At 36.6% G+C, this 15,148-nt stretch overlaps 1 long non-coding RNA gene across 6 annotated transcripts; it reads right to left on the reverse strand.

The window, feature by feature from the left end:
* Window positions 1-1,707: 1,707 nt before the first annotated feature.
* On the reverse strand, window positions 1,708-14,065 carry LOC137070805 (uncharacterized). Of its 6 annotated transcripts, none has more exons than XR_010904343.1 (8): window positions 13,957-14,065; window positions 13,763-13,828; window positions 13,595-13,654; window positions 13,354-13,485; window positions 10,186-13,169; window positions 7,846-8,018; window positions 3,680-3,744; window positions 1,708-1,927 (listed from the first exon to the last, which is right to left on the reverse strand). It is a non-coding gene; the product is annotated as an uncharacterized lncRNA (long non-coding RNA). The 6 variants fall into 6 exon arrangements; XR_010904346.1 differs by having other exon boundaries at window positions 13,996-14,040; XR_010904344.1 differs by having other exon boundaries at window positions 13,930-14,021.
* Between the last annotated feature and the right edge of the window lie 1,083 nt (window positions 14,066-15,148).

Genomic DNA, 15,148 nt, shown 5'->3' on the forward strand with positions numbered 1-15,148 from the left:
GCTGACACCACTGCATATACAGAAGAGGAATGCACCCTAAATAATGTAAATAAAGATGATAATGGTAATAGAGAAGCATATAACTTTATTAATGTAGTGCTTATGCTGCTCTAATTGACTTGCTGCTGATATCAAATGTTGTTTACATTTAAACGAGCCTCAACATTCTAATCGAGTAGCAACTGCAGTTGACATTTGAAATCAACACAACAAACCTTGAAGTCTGATCATTCATGCTACAAGCTCTTTACAACTCTTCAGATTAGAACAATTCTTCAATTTGTCTAATTTGGGAAGTTGCTCTTCAATCATCAGCATGGAACAGCGTCGCTCAAGAAGAACCAGGGCTCGTCCCACACACCTGAGGGGATTCTTGGTGGAGGGCCTTTCTTCCATTCAAGACCTTTCACAGTTAGCAGCTGTAATCAAGTTAGATCACAATTACAGCTGCATCTCGGATGAAGTTCAAAGACCCACCGGTTTGGACGAGCGCTACCTAAAGAACGCAGCTGTCCTTCCCGACATTCATCCAGCACCCTCAGTCTCTTCAGTGGACGTGTGTCAGCAGGAAGAGCCTGTCTCCATCCACGGCTATAGCGTGGAGAAATACCAGGACATTTATCGCTCTGTGGTGGAGCCAATGAAGATGACGCGCTCTGGTCGGCACCGTCCCTACAGCCTTGAGCTGGGACTGAAGATCAAGCAGCGGCTGTGGGAGACCCTCAACTGCCCTTCACTGGTGGAGACGGAGCAGCCTGACGGACGCGTCCTGATCACTGAAAGCTTCTCCGCACCCAGCAGAAGCTTCGCTCCACGAATCCATTTGGACATCAGTGAAGAGCCCCTGCCTGAGGAACCCAGAAGAAAGAAGCCCAGACACTGAGTCATCAAAGTGTCAAATGGAGGCTGGAGTATCGCACAGCGGGGCCTACGTATGTAAATATTGAGTTATGGTGGTGTACGTTTTTATTACCACAGAGTAGGTTAGGTTTTTTTATTTAGATGAATTTTAAGAATGCTTCTGTGAAATTGGTTGGACGCTTTTGATGTCATGTGACTCCTCCTAGGTTGTTCTAAGTGGTTTTAATGCATTGCTATTTGGTTGTCACAGTGTTTGGGATGGTGTTGACATGTTTGGCAAGGTTTTCTGAGAGGTTATTAGCATGTTATGGAACGGTTGCTGGATTTTCGGAGTGGTTTTTCGTGCATTGATATGTGGTTGTTAGGATGTTTAGATTGGTTGGTTATGTGCGGTTGTTTTTGAGCAGTTTGGTTAGGGTAGGTTAGGGTCCCTCATATGGTTTGCAGCTTGACGTGCTGTGAGGGCTTGTGTGCATCAGTGATGCCGAGAGCTACGCCACTGGTACTTCACAACTACTGGTAGGGTCACCCATAGTGGACAGGTCTCAGCTGAGATGCCAGACGAAGACAAACCACCTTCTGGACAGGAGAGGATTGGCCTGATGTTCTTGGCAGAAGATCACTGTCTTGTGACAACAGCAACAACACTAGAATTACCTGTATAGAAGAAACTTTAAACTGATATAATTTTGATGGAAGTCATCGATGGATCTGTTCGAACAGAATGAGGAAACACAGGTTGGTTTAATATTAGTAAAAGGTGTACATCAAGGATGCATTCCTTCTTCAGCACTGTAACAGCATTCAGTCAGTCAAATCTGAGGGACGGTAATGATTATTTCGTCATGCAACAGAAGGAGACAAACAAGGTAAGTATAAAGTACAGTTGTTTATTAGAGCAGAAAGCAGAGAAGAAGCAGGAGTGAATCGATGGTCAGTATCGCAGCAGTCTGATAGTTTGCAGATGACTTCGCTGGATGGGTTCCTTCGGAGTTCCTTCTGTTTGAAGATGAGAATGGAGAGCCGGAATCTGGAGACCCGGACCACTGAGGACTTTAGCAGAAGACTGATGACAGAAGACAGATGAAGGTGATCTCAGGTAAGTAACACAGGTAAGTAGATAGTCAGGCTAGAGTAGGTATAGTAACCATGAGACTAGACCCTGAGGTGATGATGGTGACTGCAGCAACTCTGGCCGATGGTGACATCACACGCATAGCTTCTAAAGTGAGATGACGAGGGTAATGGCTTGCAGGCGTAACTAAGCAACAGAGTCCGTTAAAGATGACAAAGTAGTATGTCCCAAAGCTGTACTTTTTTCTTTTCTAAAAAAGAGTAAATACTTTTAGGTCGTATTACGCGAATTGGGACGCAGCAGTGGTGAATGGAGCTGGTACAGCTTCTACATGGTAAACATCAAAAATAAATCTCTTCTGAAAATGTTTCTAAATTTAGGCATATGATCATGTAAGTACCACTGGTTAGAGCAGTGAAAATTCTATAAATTAAACAATTACTATTTATAATGGGTAGTAGTAATTTAGTCATCTAAAATTCTTAGACCAGAACTTAATAAAGCAGGTGCTTTGTGACATAATTATTATAATAATGTACTGATTATCGTGAGTAATCAAAATGTCCATGTTAAACATAAAAACTAGCGCTATCAGTCAATTAAAATATGTAATCAAAAATAATCACAGATTTTGAAAGTGTAATTGTAAAATAAATCTGAATCTATATTTAATTTTTTTCCCCTGTCAAAATGCATTTAAAGAACAGAGTTTGTTCCAATGTTTTATTAACATTATACACAAACAAAGGAACTAACATAAAAATTTAATTTACTGAAAAACTAAAACTGTAAAACACTAAAACAATCACGGCATGAAAAACAGCATCAAGCTCAAAGAAAGAAAATAATTAATAAAAGTCTTCTTTATTCAAGTTGTCCTTTTTCTGAGTTTCATTTCTATTGTCTGATGGTATTTTAATATATCTTTATGTATCAAGACAAAAGGCATTATTTTTAAAACCATATTAATAATTAAATGTTTTTCCTCATCCATATTAGGTCAACATGGTCTAATTTTGTTTTGGTATTTTCAATGCATGGACAAAACAGTTTAAATATTATTTCTGATCTGTTCATCAGAAGAAACAGTCATATACTATGGGTCTGAAACAACACGAGTGTGAGTAAATTATTACTGTGAGTTATAGGCCTACTATATCTGATGTCAGTGAGTTCTGCTTTGGACTCTTAAATATTGGCTTGGATATTCCGGGTCGAGACTTAATAGAGTGTAAAAGAAGAGCAAACTTGTTTGTGTGTGTCATACATTTACATTTAAGCATTTAGTTGATGCTTTCATCCAAAGCAACTTACAATAAAGGGACATAAGCAATCTGCACAGATCCTTCATTGTATTAACTCAAATTTTTAAGTTAATTGAACTAAACTATATATATATATATATATATATATATATATATATATATATATATATATATATATATATATATATATATATATATATATATATGTAACCAGGTTACTTACCTGTAAAAAAAAAAAAAAAAAAAAAAAGTTAAACCAACAATTTATATGGAGTACTTTAACAATCTCTTTATTAACTCTACATTGTAGTTGTCGATGTAGACTGATGTCAGGGAGGGCCAGAAATCTCAGATTAAATTTAAAATATCTTAATTTGAGTTCTGAAGATGAACGAAGGTCTTACGGCTTTGGAATAACATGAAGGTGAGTGAGTAGTTGATTAACGTTTTTTAGGTGAACTAACTCACTAATACTTACAATGTTTTTGATATAGAATCTTTTGATCAGCGATGTCTCAGGACGGCTGGATCTTAGGGACAGTGCTGCAATGACAAATGAACACTGGAAAGTTTCAGCGATGTACGTACATTAAAGCTTCATCCATTGCCGTCACCAAAAATGTGTACACAGTATTCAGCTTTTGAGTCGATCACTGTTTGTACAAAATATACACGGATAAGCATACATTTATCCATACACAGATATACACACACACTGTTCACAAAGAATACACACATAATTTCAGCCAGTGTTAACAATAAAACATATGCACAATTCAGAAAGGTTTTCAGATGAAGACAGGCTTAGACTAAGTATAGCAGGCCTACAGCAATGGTCATAAGCCACTTTGGTTAGTTGGAAGCCAAATCAGATTTTAAAAATGTATCAGTTATACTTTAACGAGGTCTATTTTACTGACTTTTTTCTTATTGTAGACCGTTCAAAACATCAAAACAATATTAATACTATTATTCGTGTTATTCAGAGAATTCTATTTGGCACTGACTGCAAAAGCTAAACCGTAAAATGTGACATTAAAATGTGGTTTAATTGATAATTTACTGCTGAACATATTGAATATGCTTGATTTAGGGGAAAGTATTTAGATATTGTTATGAAGACATTAGATATGGAATACAAAAGACACAACTGTATAACAAAAAAATGATCTACTGCATTCACAAGTTTGAGGTCTTTAAGTTTTCTGTTATAATATAATTTAAAAATTATTTCATTCCTGTGATGGCAAAGTTGAATTTCAAGGTGTCACAATCCTTCAGCAATCATTATAGTGCTCAAGAAACTTTTCTTATTTGTTACTAATATTTTTGTGGAAGCAACACATTTCTATCTGGATATCCAAAAAGAAATGTGTTGCCCATTCTCAATGGAAAAATGTCCACACACAGCAACATCATTCAGCAACATTGCTCAAAATGTTGCCCCATGTATCATAAGCTTCAGTTTCACAATCCCAACCCAAAAAAGCTCTTTCATTAATAGTCATATAGTGCTATAGTCAATTTCTGGAGGACGGAAAAGTCACCAAAGCAATAATGAACGTCAAAAAGTAGAGAATTCAGTGAACAAAAGGAGATACGAGTCAATGCAAGGATTCGTTCACTTAAAAGATTCATTGAACACACAGATAAGTTCATCATGTCCAAAAAAGTGAACAAACACAGAGCAGTTCCAAATAATGCTGACACCACTGCATATACAGAAGAGGAATGCACCCTAAATAATGTAAATAAAGATGATAATGTAAATTCACATTTAAGCTTTGACTCCATGTGCAAAACAAACTGTCAGGAATTTGGGCGTTTCAATTGCAGCATGAAAATTGATACACAGATTAGTAATGTATTAAAAATGAGCTTCTTCCAACTTCGTCTGCTTAGTAAAGTAAAGCCTTTTCTTACAAGGCACGATTTGGAAAGAGCTTTACATGCCTTTATTAGTTCAAGGCTTGATTATTGCAATGCTCTTTATGTCGGTTTGAGTCAAACATCTCTTTCCCGTCTGCAACTTGTACAAAATTCTGCTGCTCGCTTTTTAACCAGTCCTCCTAGAAGAGCACACATTACTCCGGTTTTAGCTACTCTCCACTGGCTTCCAGTGCGTTTTAGAATTGATTTTAAGATTTTATTGTTTGTTTTTAAAGCTCTAAATGGGCTAGCCCCTGAGTACCTGTCCGAGCTTTTAATTCTGGGTGGACAAAATCGGCGTTTGCGGTCTTCTGATCAATGCACTTTACAGGTTCCAAAGTCGAGGCATAAACAGTGGGGCGATAGGGCTTTCGCTGTTGCTGTACTATTTAAAACAAAACTTAAAACTTATTTGTTTAAATTGGCATTTGATACGCAGTAGCGGTGTAACATTATAACAGTGTATATTCTCTACTTTTATTTGAATATTGTATTCAAATTATGTGTTATTTATATTTGATGTGAATCACTTTGGACACCTTGTGGCTGCTATAAAGGGCTATAGAAATAAAGTTTGATTTTGATTTTGATTGATTTTGTTGTATATGCTGACTGAAATTTGATGACTAAAAGACTATGTCATCTAGATAAACCAAACAACACTGTCCTAAACATTCAGCCAACATCCTATTCATGAGCCTTTGAAATGTGGCTGGAGCATTCTTTAAACCAAAAGGTAAAACCTTGAACTCATACAACCCAAAAGGGGACTCAAAGGCAGTTTTAGCCATACTGTCTGGGTCCATTGCCACTTGCCAGTACCCACTGTTAAGATCAAGAGTACTAAACACACCGGCTCCAGCAAGTGACTCCAAGATTTCACCCACAGTAGGGAAAGGGAATGCATCACTTTCGCTCACAGCACAGTTGATAATCAACACAAAATCGCTGACCTCCATCTTTTTTAGGCACCAGCACAATAGGAGATGCCCAAGAAGAATGAGATGGCTGAATAATGTCTCGTGAAAGCATATCATCAATTTGATCCTTAACCATTTCCTTTTTATGTACTGGTAACCTATATGGCTTTTGCGCAACAACCACATCTGTACGGACAGCGATCTTATGCTGAACCAGATGAGTCCTACCAAGAGAAGGAGTGCATACTTCAGGATGATCATACAAGAGAGTAAAAAGAACATGAGACTCTTTGTCTGATAAATTACTCTCATTGACTTTGGTTTGTACAAGCTCAACAAGTTCCACTCCAGTTTTTTCCTGCACATAGTTCTCCATGTACTCACTCACTGACCACTCAAGTTGGACAGGAGGAACAGTGGAATAAAGAGAAGCAGTAGGCTTACAATCCATAGGGACAATCCAAAACCTCTAAGAATCCCCTGAGGTAATTGGTGGCTGAAAGGAAAAAACACGATTTTCCAGGTCCCCTGAGAAACTGTACAACTGATCTATAATATTAAGCTGCAAACCAGTCAACGCTATGAAGTCTAACCCCAGAACCATTGAATAGACAAGTTTCTGAGCTGGAAGGACAACTGTAGGAACTTGGAAATGCAAATCATGCAAATAAAAATCAAGCATTTTCTGACCAAGAGGCATAGTAGCATCACCATTAGCCCGATAAAGAGGTCCTTCATGTCATGCATCAAGTTGCTCTTTAGGTCCTTTCATCTTGTTCCATAAATCAAAATGCAATAATGTGTAGGTTTCCCCTGTATCTACAAGTGCTTTCCCAGTACAGTTACTCACAGTTAAGGGAACGACCAACTGTTTAAGAACAACTGGGCCAACTCGCTTGTCCTGTCCGCTACTAGTTGGATCTTTCTTTACAAGTCGTTGCACATCATAAGTGGACACTACCCCTCGCTGATGACTACGACCCTGGGATTCTTTACCACCCTGTGTATGCCCTCCAGAGTGTTTTTCACTCAAAGCCACCTTGAAATTAGGACGAGAACCTGGAGAATGATTTTCATGACACCTCCAACACATCAAGCTTGGGTTTCGTTGCTCTGAAGGCAAGATAACTTTTTGTTCTACCTCTTTTATTTTTCTAGTCTGTGAATTCTGGTCAAATGTAGTGCTCTTAGACAACTGAAACTGATTATACTTTCTCTGATGATCATAATCTCTTTCTATTTGAGTCCCCAACCTCACTAGTTCCTCAACAGTCTGTGCACAACCTCGAAGCTGACTCGCAAAACAAGGGTTCATAGCTTTTAACAGGGCTTTTAAAACTTCATCCTCAGTAGCTTCCTTTTTCCAACGCTTAAACAAAGCTTGAAATGAGAAGGTAAAATCACGAACACTTTTATTTTCCCCTTGTAACCGATTTCGTACTTCATCCTCCAACATGTCTTGATAATCTTCTGGCAAAAAGACAGCTAAAAAAGCTTGCTGAAAACATTCCCAAGTATCAATTTTGAATCTCACAGTCTCACACCAATCACGGGTAGAAGCATGCAAAACACTACGCATTGTTGCAAGAATTTCACTATTTGACATTGGTCTGAGAGCCAAGAAGTCTTTACATCTTTCTAAGTAAACTAGTGGATCGGGCTCATCATGTAGCCCCCCAAAGGAGGGAAAAATCATCTCAATAGGCTGGACACGGCCACAGGTCAAATTAGATGGAACAGAAACCTGACTGACCAAATCCCCAGTATTGCATGGTGCAGCTGAACCTAAACATACCTGAGAAGGAGCAGGAGCAGGAGCAACATCCTCCCATTCAACTATCTTACTGTCAAGTTGAAGGCTTCTCTGCTTAAGGGCATCAAGAGAAGTTTGCATAGTAAACACTTGCTGCTTCAGACTGCGTACTTCTTCTTGCAACTCCTTTCCACCTAAACTATATTCTTTGATAGCTGTTTTGAAAGAAGAAAATAATGAACTGTTAGCATCATCAAACAAATCCTTAAACTCGGTGCATGACTGTTTGGCATTCCACTTAATGGCATCCATTGTTTGATTGGTAAAATTTTACGAGGGTAATGGTTTGCAGGCGTAACTAAGCAACAGAGTCTGTTAAAGATGACAAAGTAGTATGTCCCAAAGCTGTACTTTTTTCTTTTCTAAAAAAGAGTACATACTTTTAGGTCGTATTAGGTGAATTGGGACGCAGCATTGGTGAATGGAGCTGGTACAGCTTCTACATGGTAAACATCAAAAATAAATCTCTTCTGAAAATGTTTCTAAATTTAGGCATATGATCATGTAAGTACCACTGGTTAGAGCAGTGAAAATTCTATAAATTAAACAATTACTATTTATAATGGGTAGTAGTAATTTAGTCATCTAGACCAGAACTTAATAAAGCAGGTGCTTTGTGACATAATTATTATAATAATGTACTGATTATCATGAATAATCAAAATGTCCATGTTAAACATAAAAACTAGCGCTATCGGTCAATTAAAATATGTAATCACAAATAATCACAGATTTTGAAAGTGTAATTGTAAAATAAATCTGAATCTATATTTATTTTTTTCCCCTGTCAAAATGCATTTAAAGAACAGAGTTTGTTCCAATGTTTTATTAACATTATACACAAACAAAGGAACTAACATAAAAATTTAATTTACTGAAAAACTAAAACTGTAAAACACTAAAACAATCACGGCATGAAAAACAGCATCAATCTCAAAGAAAGAAAATAATTAATAAAAGTCTTCTTTATTCAAGTTGTCCTTTTTCTGAGTTTCATTTCTATTGTCTGATGGTATTTTAATATATCTTTATGTATCAAGACAAAAGGCATTATTTTTAAAACCATATTAATAAGAAAATGTTTTTCCTCATCCATATTAGGTCAACATGGTCTAATTTTGTTTTGGTATTTTCAATGCATGGACAAAACAGTTTAAATATTATTTCTGATCTGTTCATCAGAAGAAACAGTCATATACTATGGGTCTGAAACAACACGAGTGTGAGTAAATTATTACTTTGAGTTATAGGCCTACTATATCTGATGTCAGTGAGTTCTGCTTTGGACTCTTAAATATTGGCTTGGATATTCAGCCACTTTGGTTAGTTGGAAGCCAAATCAGATTTTAAAAAATGTATCAGTTATACTTTAACGAGGTCTATTTTACTGACTTTTTTCTTATTGTAGACCGTTCAAAACATCAAAACAATATTAATACTATTATTCGTGTTATTCAGAGAATTCTATTTGGCACTGACTGCAAAAGCTAAACTGTAAAATGTGACATTAAAATGTGGTTTAATTGTTAATTTACTGCTGAACATATCGAATACGTTTCATTTTAGGGGAAAGTATTTAGATATTGTTATGAAGACATTAGATATGGAATACAAAAGACACAACTGTATAACAAAAAATGATCTACTGCATTCACAAGTTTGAGGTCTTTTTCCGTTATAACATAATTTGACAAAACTTAATATATTTTGTTATCTTTTTGCATTGGTTTTTTAAAGTTTCTCTTACTTATTTGGATAAGTTATCTGAACTAATTCCATTTAGTAATAAAAACTTCCCTTTAGTTTTCTGAACCTAAATTTGATAGTCATCATAACTTCAGTTTAGTTTTCTGAACTTAAATGTTCTAGTCATCATAACTTCACTTTAGTTGGTTGCAAAGCTGCTTTAATAAGTATTAATTGCATTATTGATTTGTAAATTACATTTGATTTAGAATAAAACCCATAGCAAATTAAAATCACAGCAACACATATCAGTAGACATTTATATTTATTGCAAAAACAAACACCAAAAACAACCACACAAAAGGTCTGAAATGTCCTTTCTTCAGAAAATTGCAAAAAGAAACGGCACAGACTCTTAAACACCTCTGATTTGGCTTTATACCATTTTAATATAAACTTAATTTAAGTTCATTTTAATTAACAATGTGTAAGCTCTCAAGCTTCAGTACATTTATCAATGAGCATAAACAGCACATATGCACCAGTGTTACCTCACTGCATTTTTTTCAGCTTTGCAGCTCTCCCCAATCATTAAACCTAGATTAAAAATAAAAATAAAATAAAAAGTTGGATAACCTCATAGCTCGAGCCCAAATAGTGTGGCAAAGGCATTTAGGGCATCTTCTAGATCCATGACCACAATCTCCGTCCAGTATGACATCCACATCCACAACATCATCTGGGAAGGCACTATCATGTCTGATGTCCTCACTCATGGTCAAGATCCCCTACATTAACCCCATGAACAATGTCTCTCTCATCATCATCTGGCTGGAAAAAAATGAGACACAGATACAAATTTTAAGTGGTGCTGTCATAAAATATTTATTCAAACATACATTAAACACTAAAGAACAGCAATACAATAACTATGCAATATAGTAAATATACTTTTTCTATCTGACAGAATATTTTTTCTGAGGTAAATGTGACATGACATTGCTTAAAAGCTATTTATTGACCTTTATTAACGTTTGCGCAGTTGAAACACTGCGATTACATGAGACAATACAGATTTCATACATTGTACTGTATCTTTAAACATATTCTCTGATGTTCATACATGTTTATTTCATGCTGTATCTACTAGTAAAGTGCAATATTCAAATGCAAAAAAGCAACAAAAACAACATTTAAAACCACTGTCATATTAAAGGGTTAGTTCACCCAAAAGTGAGAATTAGCCCATGATTTACTCACCCTCAAGCCATCCTAGGTGTATTACATTCTTGTTTCAGACGAATACAATCACAGGGCTTGACATTAAGCATGTTCATGTGCTTGTCCTTTGGACAAGTAAATCGTTCATTCACTTGGCCAAATAAAAAATGTGCTTGTCCGGAAAAAAGTTCGATATTTTTTTGTTTTTCCGTGCGTGTGTGCGTTGTAAATATAATTTATTCTGAAGCAATATTCTCCCCAGTGTTCAATCAGCTTTGACATATTTAAATATGCATATTTGTGATTTAAAAAAAAATTATTGAATCATTTGAAACGTATGCTATTTTTACCCTTTATAAAGGGAATTTTCCCCCTAATCTTATTAAATAAAGGCTCTGCTTCAGGTTTCATTCTATATTGTTAAATTTGATCAATACATTAAATTAAAATAAGACAATATAAGGGCTGTTACCAATCAAATAAAATAATTTACACTGAAAAATCACAACTACATTAAATAATGTTTTGAGATTTGTAGTTTTGAATAGACAAATACAAATGTTAGAAAGTATGTTTAAACATGAAACTAAACCTCCAGTAGGTGGCAGCAGGTGGCCGTCTTAATGAGTGAGCCATTGAGTCGTTCATTCAAACGATTCATTCAAACACTGAATCGTTCAGTTGCTGTGAGACGCGTTACGGTTCTGCTGTGAACGATTTTCGCTGCTGAAATAGAACAAACACACTCAATATTGCATCTAAAATGTAAGTGACTAAGTGAATGTTAATGTAATGTTTATGGAACCGTCATATGAAATCATAAGAAACAGCTTAAATGGCTCTAGTGTTGTAATTTCTCCTCGAGAGGCTGCACGAGTGTCAACAGCGCAAACTTGTTATCGTCATTTCATCATATATTATTATCCACTATCGATCGCTAAATTAATGCACAATCATTCTTGCATTTTGGTGATTCACTAACGTTAGTTTATTTTTTGTTTTAATCAGGCCCTTGTCCATCGGGCAAGTAAAATTCTCTTTCACTTGTCCCTTCAAAAAATCCCCTTGTCCCAGACAAGCGTTAATGTCGAGCCCTGAATCAGTTATATTAAAAAAAGTTCTGGCTAATCCAAAAATTATAAATGGCAGTGAATGGCTGCCCAAATTTTGAAGCCCAGAAAAAAAGTGCATCTATCCCAGGGCTCGACATTAACGCTTGTGGATTTTTCGAAGGGACAAGTGAAAGAGAATTTTGCTTGCCCGATGGACCTGATTAAAACAAAAAATAGCTAGCGAATCACCAAAATGCAAGAATGATTGCATTAATTTAGTGTAAGGGGCGATTGATAGTGTGAACTGACGATAACAAGGTTGCGCTGTTGACACTTGTGCAGCCTCTAGAGAAGACATTACAACACTTGACCTGTTTTCCTGAATACCACCACGACTGAAAATGACACTGACTTCATATGACAGTTCATAGCAAAACAATTAATTAACATTCACTTCAATTAACATTCCCTTAAAGTCACTTACATTTAAGAAGCAATATTTAATGTTTCAGAATAAATTATATTTAAAACACACACACACACACACACACACAAAATATCAAACTTTTTTCTGGACAAGCACATGAACATGCTTAATGTCAAGCCCTGTATCCATTATAAAAATAATCCAGAGGGCTCCGGGGGGTTAATAAAGGCTTCTGGCGGACTTCTGGCGGACCGCCTTCAACTTACGAAATAAGTGTAACGCCTCTCGAAGTTCAAAAGGTTTACGCCACGTCCGACGTCATCGTCGCGGCAATTACGTTTTGTTTTACACCATGTCCGATGCCGTCGCTGCGCCAGTTGCGTTTTTCTTCCCCTCTACGTCCGACGACATTGCCGTGCCAGTTACACTTTTTCCGTAACTTTAATACGGAAGGCCGTCCCGCCAGAAGCTACATATTTTACATTATAACTTGTTAAATATGGATTTTTTTTTTTTTACACAAACCCATCGATTCGCATCAGAATGTCTTTATTAACCCCCCTGAAGCCATGTGGATTACTTTTACAATGGATGGATGCACTTTTTTCTGGGCTTAAAAATTTGGACTGCCATTCACTGCCATTTATAATGCTTTAGATTTTTTTTTAATATAACTCCGATTGTATTCGTCTGGAATACACCTAGTATGGCTTGAGGGTGAGTAAATCATGAGGTAATTTTCCTTTTTGGGTGAACTTACCCTTTAATAGTTATTTATTTTACCTGTATCGATTCAAACTCACATTTAATAATTTTCAAGGAGTTTCATGAAACTTATCTGTATCTGATGGCGATCTGAGAGAGAGACCATGCAGTGAAGCGAGATGTAGTTTCATCCGATCCGTAAACCAGTTCAGTTTCTTGTCAAGGAGGAATAGATAAAAACATAAAAAAAAAAAAAAAAAAAAAAAAAACATTTTATAGGCTTATTGACAACATGTTGCAATGTTTACACTGTACACTGACTCAAAGTGATTTAATTAGGGCTGAATACTTCAAATTTCACAATTTGATATTATTTAAATTCATAAAGTTAATATTTACCAGAAATTGCAGCAAATATAGTGAAACTGCTGTCCACCTCCAACCATTCGAACAAATAGACGGCGCGAGTTGTTGAGCGCTCCATGAACCCCGCGAGGCGTGTAACGTTAGGAACTCTGTATTTCAACGGCTCTGGGAGCACAACACACACACGCACACGCACACACACACACAAATATAATTATAAAACAATATAATGTCATAAATGCACTTTGTAGATGAGGTTAAACACGTAACTTACTTTGTGTTATCTTGGTTAAAAGTAAACTCCATGTCTGCACTGCACGGTGAGTCATGTCCCCTGAGAGAAAAGTTTTGGCTCGTTTAAACGCGCACAGCATATAAGTTACATATTGGTATAAATCAATATATTATGAAAAACAAATGGTAAATGAGATAAAACACTTACTTTATAATATTTCCCTGTAAAAAGTTATCTCGCCTCAGTCGCCTGTTTCTATCCTCCGCTTTGCACCTCGAGTCAAAGAAGATATCTCTAAGTTTAGGTGCGCATGGACACACACACACACACACACACACACACACACACACACACACACACACACACCATCCTACCACAATATAATGTTATAAACTTCATACTGTTAATGAGATAAAACACTATGCCGGTGTAAACACTACTCATTTGCTCAGCATTGCGATTGAATGGAAATGGCGTCTGGTCTGTCAGTCGGTGGGGGAGGGGATACGGGGGCGCGCGCATACAGCACGTGCATTTCCTGGATGTACATAATTATCCTCTCCGCCAGATGGCGCTGTTTTCACTAGCCGTGTTAATACAAAAACTCTTTACTCATTTGCTGCGTCCCAATTCGCCTACTTATACTACGTCCTAAAAGTATGTACTCTTTTTGTGAAGAAAAGGTATATACTTTTGAGTGTGTAGCAGAAAAGTATGCAAGCTTCGGGACATACTACTGCGCCATCTTTAACGGACTCTGTCGCTTAGTTACGTGCATCCCGTCACCGTTTATCTGCCCTGTCAATCATCGTCAGATTCGTCACAGTTCAAATCCTCCACATTCAGTTTAATCTCCTACCGTATCGGAGAGAAATGTAGCCGCTCGTTGATCTTCCATGTGTGGTTCTTTGTGGGTCAGAGACTCTCCTCATGTGTTTGCAGTTTAAATATAAGGATGCATTTAAAAGTTAATGGCCAAACGTGTCATTAAAAAAGTTCACAATGCTGCAGGTGAAATATAATGTGGACAACACTGAATAAATATATTTTTGACGGGTAAAATATTGATAGTTGGTCACTCAAGCCCCTTTATCTTAACTTCTCTACTTAACCGTCGAACTCGCACAGCCGTCATGTTTGTAGTTTTTTGACGCTTTTTATCCGCGTTTGTAGTTCTAATCGAATCCTCGTCCAACTCGCAATGGGTTGTGGGCAATATCAGCCGTTAGAGTGCCCATCGATCCATACTGTGAATTTGGACCGGAAATAGTAAACCATCCGGGAATCTTTGGACTACTCTTTTCAACATACTACGATTTGGGACATACTAATTCTATTTTCGAATACTATTTAGGATGGATAGTATGCGAATTGGGACGCAGGGATTGACTCCTTGATTAAGACTTGGTTTATATGGTGTGGAATGGTACGTATTAAATATACGGTAAGTTAAATAAATGTGCTCATATCTATATAATTAGAGTGTTGTATATAAATCAGCTGCACATAGTAGGCTAGATTAAGTTTAGTTTACTGTAGTTAAATAAATAGACTAAAGTATAATTGGAGTAAAATCCAGAACAGTTCAACTTA

This window comes from Pseudorasbora parva, chromosome 3 (genome assembly GCF_024679245.1).
Source record: "Pseudorasbora parva isolate DD20220531a chromosome 3, ASM2467924v1, whole genome shotgun sequence".
NCBI lineage: Eukaryota > Metazoa > Chordata > Actinopteri > Cypriniformes > Gobionidae > Pseudorasbora > Pseudorasbora parva.